General features: G+C 44.4%; 1 long non-coding RNA gene across 1 annotated transcript; it reads right to left on the bottom strand.

Annotated features, from left to right (window-relative positions):
* Positions 1-1,977: 1,977 nt before the first annotated feature.
* On the bottom strand, positions 1,978-5,812 carry LOC120053562. The gene is made up of 2 exons (XR_005477522.1): positions 5,717-5,812; positions 1,978-2,011 (listed from the first exon to the last, which is right to left on the bottom strand). It is a non-coding gene; the product is annotated as an uncharacterized LOC120053562 (long non-coding RNA).
* Between the last annotated feature and the right edge of the window lie 1,072 nt (positions 5,813-6,884).

Genomic DNA, 6,884 nt, shown 5'->3' with positions numbered 1-6,884 from the left:
ATGCATTAGTTATTAATGCAACCGCTGAGTTAGATTTTTAAAATTAACGTTACTAGACATACAGTGTGCGTTACAGCCAGACTAGTGCCGCAATAATGGCGGACAAATCCGTTTACATTTTTCCACATAAATACGGAATAACATCATAAATAGCTCTTACTTTTGGACGAGCTTCCATCAGAATCTTGGCCAAGTGGTCCTTTGTCCAAAAGAATTGTTGCTTGGTTGTAAAACGTCGTGTTCAACTTCGGAAGTAGCAGCTAACAGTAGCTATGTGGCCACAGCATGCCCAAATCCTCAAACTCAATACTAAGGAAATTCCGAAAATAGCAATATACTCGCATAAACTGATATAACTCGGTTTAAAATAACTTCGTTATGATGTTTCTAACACCTATATCAAATTAAATTACAGACGGATATATCTAAGGTTGATAACTGAGCGTTTCAAAATGCCATCCTGAGGTCTTGCTTTGCGTAATGGCGAGCGTTGAAAAGAGAGGTCCCCTCGTTCCTTGGCCTTTTATAAACTCCGTTTATAAAAAACTCCGAACTACGTAGAAAGTCCATTCCACTTCTCATTGGTTACTGACATCCAGGGGAAGGCGGGTGCAGTTCATGTCGACCCATAGGATACATACAGAGCTTTAAACTGATCTGAGAGCAGAGCCTAGTTTTCAGACCTTCGCAGTTCCTGTCATGGATTTCGCTGCAGAAAGAGTTCTGTTTCACCCACAGACATAATTCAAACGGTTTTAGAAACTAGAGAGTGTTTTCTATCCAATAGTAAGAATAATATGCATATTGTACGAGCAAGAATTGAGTACGAGGCCGTTTAAATTGGGTACGATTTTGTGCTATGTCGAAATGGCACCCCCCTAGTGGCAAGAATTAAGCTATATAACATGATGGTTATTGATGCGTATGGATGCATTTCAGGTACATTTTTGTACATTTAAATGTTGCAGTAATAGGACCTAGGGCCTAGCGTTTGAGCGAGCGAGAGGATGATTTTGATAGAAAGCCTTGATCCCAACAATGACTTGACTGCCACACATGGAAACAAAGGCAACTTCTCATTATAAGGGAAATTAGCAAAATCACCAAGGCTCATTTGAATTTCCTGATGCAACAGGAAAATTCAAATGACATAAGAGTGAAGATCCGACATCTGTAGTTGATATGGGAACGCTAAAGGACCACCGCAGAACTTTCCCTGTGGAATTAGCCTTAATGAAACATAACACTTGAAGCAGATAGAATATCTACTCCTGTTTTTGTCTGGGCCTACAAAAAAATATGACACATATAATATGATCTGATTAATTGGTTATGTCTACATAGAATATGATGTTGCCTTAACGTTCCTAACGCTACAGAGTCTCAGCTGGTGTGATTCAAAGTAGCACAGTGATAATGCCAGTGTTTTCATGATCCACAGTGAGATCTTTCAACACATACTGTATGCCTTCAGTTTAGTAACAGAATCATATATCACCTCTTCATGACCTACAATAGTTTATAAGCTAAGACATTATCATCAAGACAATCATTTTGCAACTGAAATTGAACTGTATGGACGTCTTAGTCGTGTAGCCTTGTTTTGAGAGAAAGCACATTATGCAAACACTGATGTTTGAGCTGAACATGTGCTCCCGTACAGAATGTTGTCTGTGGTTAGCATGTAACCAAAGCCATATGCTGAATAGACCTTTGGGATTGGCCACTTAAATTAGCAATTAACTGAGTAAATAAATATAATTCCCTTTTGTCCAAACAAATTACTACCAACATGAAAGGTGTTGGAGGTATGATGGTTTACTGGGGAAATGTGAGATATTAACTTGCTGAGTTATTTCCTTAAGATAATAGATTGAGTCGTATAGGATGAAAGTGACACACAGCTACTTGATCATGTTGATTGTTGTCACGTTCGTCGTAATGTGGAAGAGAGGAGGACCAAGGCGCAGCGTGAAGTGAATACATTCTTCTATTTATTTAAGAAGAAAACCTAACCAAACTAATACAAACAACAAAACGAACGTGACGCTATATATAATAGTGCAGACACAAGCAACTAACACATAGACAATAACCCACAATACAAAACAGGCTACCTAAATATGGTTCCCAATCAGAGACAACGCAAAACACCTGTCTCTGATTGAGAACCATATCAGGCCAAACACATAGAAATAGACAAACCAGACATACAACATTGAATGCCCACTCAGATCACACCCTGACCAAACAAAACATAAAACATACAAAGCAAACTATGGTCAGGGCGTGACAGTACCCCCCCCTCAAGGTGCGGACTCCGGCCGCAAACCTAAACCTATAGGGGAGGGTCTGGGTGGGCATCTGTCCGCGGTGGTGGCTCCGGCGTGGGACGTGGACCCCACTCCACCATAGTCATAACCCGCTTTGGTGGCGCCTCTGGAGCGGGGACCCTTGCAGCGGGTCCTGGACTGAAGACCATCCTAGAGGCCGCCAATGGACGGAGGGGCAGCTCCGGACTGAGGGGCAGCTCCGGACTGAGGGGCAGCTCCGGACTGAGGGGCAGCTCCGGACTGAGGGGCAGCTCCGGACTGAGGGGCAGCTCCGGACTGAGGGGCAGCTCCGGACTGACGGGCAGCTCCGGACTGACGGGCAGCTCCGGACTGACGGGCAGCTCCGGACTGAGGGGCAGCTCCGGACTGAGGGGCAGCTCCGGACTGAGGGGCAGCTCAGGACTGAGGGGCAGCTCAGGACTGAGGGGTAGCTCAGGACTGAGGGGTAGCTCAGGACTGACGGGCAGCTCAGGCGGCGCTGGACAGACGGGCAGCTCAGGCGGCGCTGGACAGACGGGCAGCTCAGGCGTGCCGAGGCGCACTGTAGGCCTAGTGCGTGGTGCCAGGAACTGGTGGTACCGGGCTGGGGACATGCACCTCAAGGTGAGTGCGGGGAGAAGGAACAGGGCATACTGGACTGCCGAGGCGCACTATAAGCCTGGTGCGTGGTGCCGGCACTGGTGGTACTGGGCTGGGGACACGCATCTCTGGGCGAGTGCGGAGAGGAGAAACAGGGCGTACAGGGCTCTGGAGACGCACAGGAAGCCTGGTGCGTGGTGTAGGCACTGGTGGTACTGGGCTGGTGCGAGGGACTGTCACAGGCGGACTGGTGCGTGGAGAAGGCAACGGATAAACCGGACCGTGGAGGCGCACTACAGGTCTCGAGCACCGAGCCTGCCCAACCCTACCTGGCTGAATGCTCCCCGTAGCCAGGCCAGTGCGGCGAGGTGGAATAGCCCGCACTGGGCTGTGCTGGCGAACCGGGGACACCATGCGTAGGGCTGGTGCCATGTACCCCGGCCCAAGGAGACGCACTGGTGACCAGATGCGTAGAGCCGGTTTCATGGCACCTGGCTCGATGCCCAATCTAGCCCGGCCGATACGAGGTGCTGTTATGTACCGCACCGGGGACACCGTGCGCATCTCTCCATAACACGGTGCCTGCCCGGTCGCTCTCTCTCCACGGTAAGCACGGGGAGTTGGCTCAGGTCTCCTACCTGGCTTAGCCACACCCCCCGTGTGCCCCCCCCAATACATTTTTGGGGCTGCCTCTCTGGCTTCCAGCCGCGCTTACGTGCAGCCTCCTCATACCGCGGCCTCTCCGCTTTTGCTGCCTCCAGCTCAGCTTTTGGGCGGCGATATTCACCAGCCTGTGCCCAGGGTCCCTTACCGTCCAGAATCTCCTCCCAAGTCCATTTCTCCACAAAGCGCTGTTCCTCAATTTCACGCTGCTTGGTCCATTGATGGTGGGTTATTCTGTCACGTTCGTCGTAATGTGGAAGAGAGGAGGACCAAGGCGCAGCGTGAAGTGAATACATTCTTCTATTTATTTAACTTCTTGAGCCTATGGGGGCGCCATTTCGACTTTGCAAAAATGAGTTCCCAAATTAAACTGCCTCGTACTCAATTCTTGCTCGTACAATATGCATATTATTATTACTATTGGATAGAAAACACTCTCTAGTTTCTAAAACCGTTTGAATTATTTATCTGAGTGAAACAGAACTCATTCTGCAGCACATTTCCTGTCAGGGAGTGAGATTTCAGAAATCGAGGTCCCTGTTCTGAGGTCAGTTTATAAGTCCCCATGTAAGCCATCGGGCTACATGCACTGCATACGTCTTCCTCTAGATGTCAGTAAGCGGGGAGAATTTGAATGGAGTGGATTGCGCAATCTGGGACCCTATATAAGACCGTGGAACGGAAGTACCGTCCTTTTCAACGGTGCGCCTGGCGCAAGAAGACATCACAATGGCGTCCTGCAAACGCTTTCGTTTTAGTAGTTCTATATCTCCGGTCATGTTTTTATTCGTTATAGGTGTTAAAGACATCATAAGGTAGTTAATTTAAACCGACTTATAGCAGTTTATAGCAGTTTATTGGGATTTCTTTGTCATGCGCTTTCACGAGTTGGACACGTCTCCAGTGGGTGGCTATCGTTAGCTGCTATTTCGACAGGAGAAGAGGACATCTTTCAACCCAAAGACGATTGTTCTGGAGAAAGGACACCTTGCCCAAGATTCTGATGGAAGCTCAGCTAATAGTAAGCAGTCTTTATGCTGTTAATTCGTACTTATGTTGACAAATGTCAAATAATAATTCCGCCATGAATTTCGGTGCGTCTCGCTTTAGCGCACGCTGTATGCTTGAAGTAACGTTAATTTTAAAAATGTAACCCAGCGATTGCATTAAGAACTAATTTGTCTTTCAATTGCTGTCCAACCTGTATTTTTTAGTCAAGTTTTGGAATAGTTACTGATTAGAATAGGTGCCTCTTCAAAGATTTCTCCTGACATTTTCTGGGCAGCTTTGCTACTTTTCTCATTGTATAACCACGATTTGTGCCGCTAAATATGCACATTTTCGAACAAACTCTATATGCATTGTGTAATATGATGTTATAGGACTGTCATCTGAAGAATTCTGAGAAGGTTAGTGAAAAAATTAATATATTTTGGTGGTTTATACGTTATCGCTATTTTTGCCTTGAATCAATGCTGTTGTGATGTTTGCTATTGTGGTAAGCTAATATAACGCTATATTGTGTTTTCGCTGTAAAACACTTAGAAAATCTGAAATATTGGCTGGATTCACAAGATCTGTGTCTTTCATCTGCTGTACGCTGTGTATTTTTAAGAAATGTTTTATGATGAGTAATTAGCTAATTCACGTTGCTCTCTGTAGTTATTCTAGTCGCTTTGGTGAGAGTTGTGATGGTGGCTGCAATGGTAAACTATGATTTATACCTGAAATATGCAAATTTTTCTAACAAAACATATGCTATACAATAAATATGTTATCAGACTGTCATCTGATGAAGTTGTTTCTTGGTTAGTGGCTATTTATATCTTTATTTGGTCGAATTTGTGATAGCTACTGATGGAGTAAAAAAATGGTGGAGTAAAAAAGTGGTGTCTTTTGCTAACGTGGTTAGCTAATAGATTTACATATTGTGTCTTCCCTGTAAAACATTTTAAAAATCAGAAATGATGGCTGGATTCACAAGATGTGTATCTTTCATTTGTTGTCTTGGACTTGTGATTTCATGAACATTTTATTATATGATATCCCTGTGGCTTTAGGCTAGGCTATGCTAGTCAGCTTTTTTGATGGGGGGGATCCCGGATCCGGGTTTGGGAGGTGTTAGAGGTTAAGAAGAAAACCTAACCAAACTAATACAAACAACAAAACGAACGTGACGCTATATATAATAGTGCAGACACAAGCAACTAACACATAGACAATAACCCACAACCCACAATACAAAACAGGCTACCTAAATATGGTTCCCAATCAGAGACAACGCAAAACACCTGTCTCTGATTGAGAACCATATCAGGCCAAACACATAGAAATAGACAAACCAGACATACAACATAGAATGCCCACTCAGATCACACCCTGACCAAACAAAACATAAAACATACAAAGCAAACTATGGTCAGGGCGTGACAATTGTGAAACATCATTCTGAATTACCTGATGCTCAAAGTGAATTCTTCCACAGCTCTATATTTGCTACATACTTCAGTCTGAGTTAAGTTGTTTGTGTTGACATCAAAATGAGGGGTGTTGTACAAAACATATTAATTGGCATTTGGATCATCTCTAACCAATCAGAATATAAAAGTCAATGACACATTTTCTAAAAGGCCTCTTTACCCATGTGTTCTGGCTCTGGCCCAACTCATCGGTTTCTGGGAACAATCAGAACGTTTAGAATGTGTTTGCGTTCTAGAAATCATCAGGGAGGTACTCAGATCCAGACTCATTGTGGAGATAAACTAACATCCGTTGGAGTGGCGTAGTGTTCGGCCGGAGCAAGGAGTTTGGGTAGCCAGGCAACATTCTGAAGCCAAGAATCTGAGAATTTTTTGCAATTAAATGTTAAGTACATTTTGATTATGAGTTATGCAATAAAGAAATGTTGGGAGAAAAAAAGTACATGCTTATTTTGTCTTATGCATAACAACCCCCACAGGGACAATCACCAAGCTTTGACTTCGACATTATCTCATGAGCCAAGTCTGTGGGAGACAGTGACTGCAGCTGATGTCTCAATATACAATCGTCTCTCTAGTCTCGTTGCTGGAAATTTCCATAATGCCTTGAGCACCACTAGTGGTCAGCTGTAAAGTGACAGGTCATTTCGCCTCTTCCTCAATTGTTACATAAGGTACTATACGTCTACTTGTGAAATGTACTATCTTTCAAAATCAAACTTATAAATTGGATGTGCATATTTTTCTATTTTTCTAGATGAGCTACTGAATCCACTCAATGGTCCAGGATTAAAGTTCAGGTCCTACAGCTGAATGAGAAAGAGAAGGA

The sequence above is a fragment of the Salvelinus namaycush genome, chromosome 9, assembly GCF_016432855.1.
Source record: "Salvelinus namaycush isolate Seneca chromosome 9, SaNama_1.0, whole genome shotgun sequence".
NCBI lineage: Eukaryota > Metazoa > Chordata > Actinopteri > Salmoniformes > Salmonidae > Salvelinus > Salvelinus namaycush.
This window is presented reverse-complemented; position numbering and strand designations above follow the sequence as displayed.